Genomic DNA, 4,637 nt, shown 5'->3' on the forward strand with positions numbered 1-4,637 from the left:
TCCTGGCCAGGCATAGTTCACCATCTTTCGGGTCCCAACGTGTACGCTCTAGGTGCGCCTCACCTCGCAATGAGGACGAGACGCCCCGGGAGTGCGGAGGCCGCCGCCCCGTGAAGGGCGGGGAAGCCCCATCCTCCCTCGGCCCGCGCAAGGCGAGACCTTCACTTTCATTACGCCTTTAGGTTTCGTACAGCCCAATGACTCGCGCACATGTTAGACTCCTTGGTCCGTGTTTCAAGACGGGTCGTGAAATTGTCCAAAGCTGAAGCGCCGCTGACGGGAGCGATTATTCCGCCCGAGAGCATCCCGAGCCAACAGCGGCGCGGGTCCGGGGCCGGGCCAGGTAGGTCCGTCATCCGGGAAGAACCGCGCGCGCTTGCCGGGAGCCCGAGCGCCCAAAGGGGCGAATCGACTCCTCCAGATATACCGCCGAGCAGCCAGCCAGGACACCGGGGCTCTGCCCAACAGACGCGAACCGAGGCCCGCGGAAGGACAGGCTGCGCACCCGGGCCGTAGGCCGGCACCCAGCGGGTCGCGACGTCCTACTAGGGGAGAAGTGCGGCCCACCGCACACCGGAACGGCCCCACCCCGCGGCGAGTGGAAAGGCAACCGGACACGACCCCGCCGCGGATTGCTCCGCGCGGGCGGCCGGCCCCATCTGCCGAGGGCGGGGGCCAGTGGCCGGATGGGCGTGAATCTCACCCGTTCGACCTTTCGGACTTCTCACGTTTACCCCAGAACGGTTTCACGTACTTTTGAACTCTCTCTTCAAAGTTCTTTTCAACTTTCCCTCACGGTACTTGTTCGCTATCGGTCTCGTGGTCATATTTAGTCTCAGATGGAGTTTACCACCCACTTGGAGCTGCACTCTCAAGCAACCCGACTCGAAGGAGAGGTCCCGCCGACGCTCGCACCGGCCGCTACGGGCCTGGCACCCTCTACGGGCCGTGGCCTCATTCAAGTTGGACTTGGGCTCGGCGCGAGGCGTCGGGGTAGTGGACCCTCCCAAACACCACATGCCACGACAGGCGGCAGCCTGCGGGGTTCGGTGCTGGACTCTTCCCTGTTCGCTCGCCGCTACTGGGGGAATCCTTGTTAGTTTCTTTTCCTCCGCTTAGTAATATGCTTAAATTCAGCGGGTAGTCTCGCCTGCTCTGAGGTCGTTGTACGAGGTGTCGCACGCCACACCGCCAGCCGGCTGTGCACGCTACCGAGAAAGTACCGGTATGCGAACCGCCAGGCGACGGGCGCGCATCGCACGTTTAAGGAGACGCGGCCGGCCACACAGGCGACCACGACACTCCCACGTCTCCGAAGCGGGACAAACGCCGCGCGCTTCAGTATACGTAGCCGACCCTCAGCCAGACGTGGCCCGGGAACGGAATCCATGGACCGCAATGTGCGTTCGAAACGTCGATGTTCATGTGTCCTGCAGTTCACATGTCGACGCGCAATTTGCTGCGTTCTTCATCGACCCACGAGCCGAGTGATCCACCGTCCTGGGTGATCTTTTCCTTTTCAGTCTCCCACTGTCTCTTTCAAGACAGTAGCATTTGCGGGACTGAGGCGTCTGACGGCCCCTGTTCCACTATTTTTTTTTGTGTCCAACGGCCTCACAGCCGATGGGCGTCGTACGGCTCCACACCGGAGCGGACAGGCACTCGGGCGAACGTCATTCAAAACCGGCGCCAGGCGCCAGGTACCGCAGGCCAGCCGCTCCAGAGCTTCAGCGCTCGTACCACACAACAACAACACTTCCGCTAGTTTTGAGAGGCACGCGTGGTTCCGCACGCGGCGCACGGCCACTGCCGTACAGGTAGCGTGTTGCGCGACACGACACGACACGCACATCGAAAGACATGCAGTCTAGTCGGTAATGATCCTTCCGCAGGTTCACCTACGGAAACCTTGTTACGACTTTTACTTCCTCTAAATGATCAAGTTTGGTCATCTTTCCGGTAGCATCGGCAACGACAGAGTCGATGCCGCGTACCAGTCCGAAGACCTCACTAAATCATTCAATCGGTAGTAGCGACGGGCGGTGTGTACAAAGGGCAGGGACGTAATCAACGCGAGCTTATGACTCGCGCTTACTGGGAATTCCTCGTTCATGGGGAACAATTGCAAGCCCCAATCCCTAGCACGAAGGAGGTTCAGCGGGTTACCCCGACCTTTCGGCCTAGGAAGACACGCTGATTCCTTCAGTGTAGCGCGCGTGCGGCCCAGAACATCTAAGGGCATCACAGACCTGTTATTGCTCAATCTCGTGCGGCTAGAAGCCGCCTGTCCCTCTAAGAAGAAAAGTAATCGCTGACAGCACGAAGGATGTCACGCGACTAGTTAGCAGGCTAGAGTCTCGTTCGTTATCGGAATTAACCAGACAAATCGCTCCACCAACTAAGAACGGCCATGCACCACCACCCACCGAATCAAGAAAGAGCTATCAATCTGTCAATCCTTCCGGTGTCCGGGCCTGGTGAGGTTTCCCGTGTTGAGTCAAATTAAGCCGCAGGCTCCACTCCTGGTGGTGCCCTTCCGTCAATTCCTTTAAGTTTCAGCTTTGCAACCATACTTCCCCCGGAACCCAAAAGCTTTGGTTTCCCGGAGGCTGCCCGCCGAGTCATCGGAGGAACTGCGGCGGATCGCTGGCTGGCATCGTTTATGGTTAGAACTAGGGCGGTATCTGATCGCCTTCGAACCTCTAACTTTCGTTCTTGATTAATGAAAACATACTTGGCAAATGCTTTCGCTTCTGTTCGTCTTGCGACGATCCAAGAATTTCACCTCTAACGTCGCAATACGAATGCCCCCGCCTGTCCCTATTAATCATTACCTCGGGTTCCGAAAACCAACAAAATAGAACCGAGGTCCTATTCCATTATTCCATGCACACAGTATTCAGGCGGGCTTGCCTGCTTTAAGCACTCTAATTTGTTCAAAGTAAACGTGCCGGCCCACCGAGACACTCAACAAAGAGCACCCTGGTAGGATTTAAACGGGGTCCGCCTCGGGACGCGAAAGCACCCCTTCGGCTCGCCCCACCGGCAGGACGTCCCACGATACATGCCAGTTAAACACCGACGGGCGGTGAACCAACAGCGTGGGACACAAATCCAACTACGAGCTTTTTAACCGCAACAACTTTAATATACGCTATTGGAGCTGGAATTACCGCGGCTGCTGGCACCAGACTTGCCCTCCAATAGATACTCGTTAAAGGATTTAAAGTGTACTCATTCCGATTACGGGGCCTCGGATGAGTCCCGTATCGTTATTTTTCGTCACTACCTCCCCGTGCCGGGAGTGGGTAATTTGCGCGCCTGCTGCCTTCCTTGGATGTGGTAGCCGTTTCTCAGGCTCCCTCTCCGGAATCGAACCCTGATTCCCCGTTACTACAACCATGGTAGGCGCAGAACCTACCATCGACAGTTGATAAGGCAGACATTTGAAAGATGCGTCGCCGGTACGAGGACCGTGCGATCAGCCCAAAGTTATTCAGAGTCACCAAGGCAAACGGACCAGACAAGCCAATCCGATTGGTTTTGATCTAATAAAAGCGTCCCTTCCATCTCTGGTCGGGACTCTGTTTGCATGTATTAGCTCTAGAATTACCACAGTTATCCAAGTAACGTGGGTACGATCTAAGGAACCATAACTGATTTAATGAGCCATTCGCGGTTTCACCTTAATGCGGCTTGTACTGAGACATGCATGGCTTAATCTTTGAGACAAGCATATGACTACTGGCAGGATCAACCAGGGAGCTGCGTCAACTAGAGCTGAGCAGCCGGCCGCCCGGGAGTGTGTCCCGGGGGCCCGCGCGAACACGCAAGCGTCCGCTCAATTATTCTGCAAACAGGAGGAGGCCGAGCTCCCCTGCACGATACACCTCGAAACCCTCTCAGGTCCCGGCGGCGCGCAGCGCCGTCCTAGGTACTTGGTCGGTTTCGAGAGAGGCGCAATCGCCCGGAGTTAGGCGAGTAGACGGTTTTAGTGCGAACACCCTTGCTCCCAACTGAGCTTGCCGCTGCCGACAGAGGCCCGGGAGCGTGCTGTCGTGGCATTGCCGGCGGGAGACAACACGCGCCACCTATGGTGACCGGCAGCTCCAACGCCAGCGCCACACAAGGGCAAAGCCCCACTTGGGTGCAGAAGCGAACTCTCCCAGCACAGCGCACGCGCCAACACGTCCGCACAACTGCGATACAAACCACCTGCGAGAACCGCTGGGGCGACCGAGCAGCAGACGGCGTCGCGGCGCCGAGTGCCAGGCGGCGGCGCATCCTCAACGCACACAGTCCTCAATCAGACCAGCACACTGCAGATGTCCACCGCGCTTCGCACCGGGCTCGGCTGAACCAACTTTGGCCGCCAGGCGCCGCGTGCAGGGTGCGCCGCAGCGTAGCTGCGCCGCCTGCCGAGCCCGTCGGCTGGCGCTCCTGCCACTCGGCGCCCCCCACCAGCCGCCTGTTGCGCGTGCGCCCACGCAGCGCGCGGCCAACACGCCGGGCGGCCCCCCTTCACCGGCCGGGAACAGTCCCACCAAGCCACCGCCGCGTATCGCTTCATACCCACATGGGCCTAGTCACGTGTGTGGATGTGGCGGGTACCGCTGAAACAACCAGTTAATAGCTGT

General features: G+C 58.6%; 3 non-coding genes across 3 annotated transcripts in view; all 3 read right to left on the bottom strand.

Annotated features, from left to right (window-relative positions):
• Window positions 1-1,164, bottom strand: part of LOC126326186 (large subunit ribosomal RNA) — a 4,222-nt gene extending 3,058 nt beyond the window's left edge. The window contains exon 1 of the ribosomal RNA XR_007560576.1: window positions 1-1,164. This exon is cut by the window's left edge and continues 3,058 nt beyond it. This is a non-coding gene — a ribosomal RNA (large subunit ribosomal RNA).
• Window positions 1,165-1,352: 188 nt separating this feature from the next.
• Window positions 1,353-1,507, bottom strand: LOC126326174 (5.8S ribosomal RNA). Its single transcript, XR_007560565.1, has one exon. It is a non-coding gene; the product is annotated as a 5.8S ribosomal RNA (ribosomal RNA).
• A 368-nt stretch (window positions 1,508-1,875) lies between these two features.
• Window positions 1,876-3,764, bottom strand: LOC126326181 (small subunit ribosomal RNA). The gene has a single exon (XR_007560571.1). It is a non-coding gene; the product is annotated as a small subunit ribosomal RNA (ribosomal RNA).
• Window positions 3,765-4,637: the final 873 nt, after the last annotated feature.

This window comes from Schistocerca gregaria, unplaced genomic scaffold (genome assembly GCF_023897955.1).
Source record: "Schistocerca gregaria isolate iqSchGreg1 unplaced genomic scaffold, iqSchGreg1.2 ptg000977l, whole genome shotgun sequence".
Classification (NCBI taxonomy): Eukaryota; Metazoa; Arthropoda; class Insecta; order Orthoptera; family Acrididae; genus Schistocerca; species Schistocerca gregaria.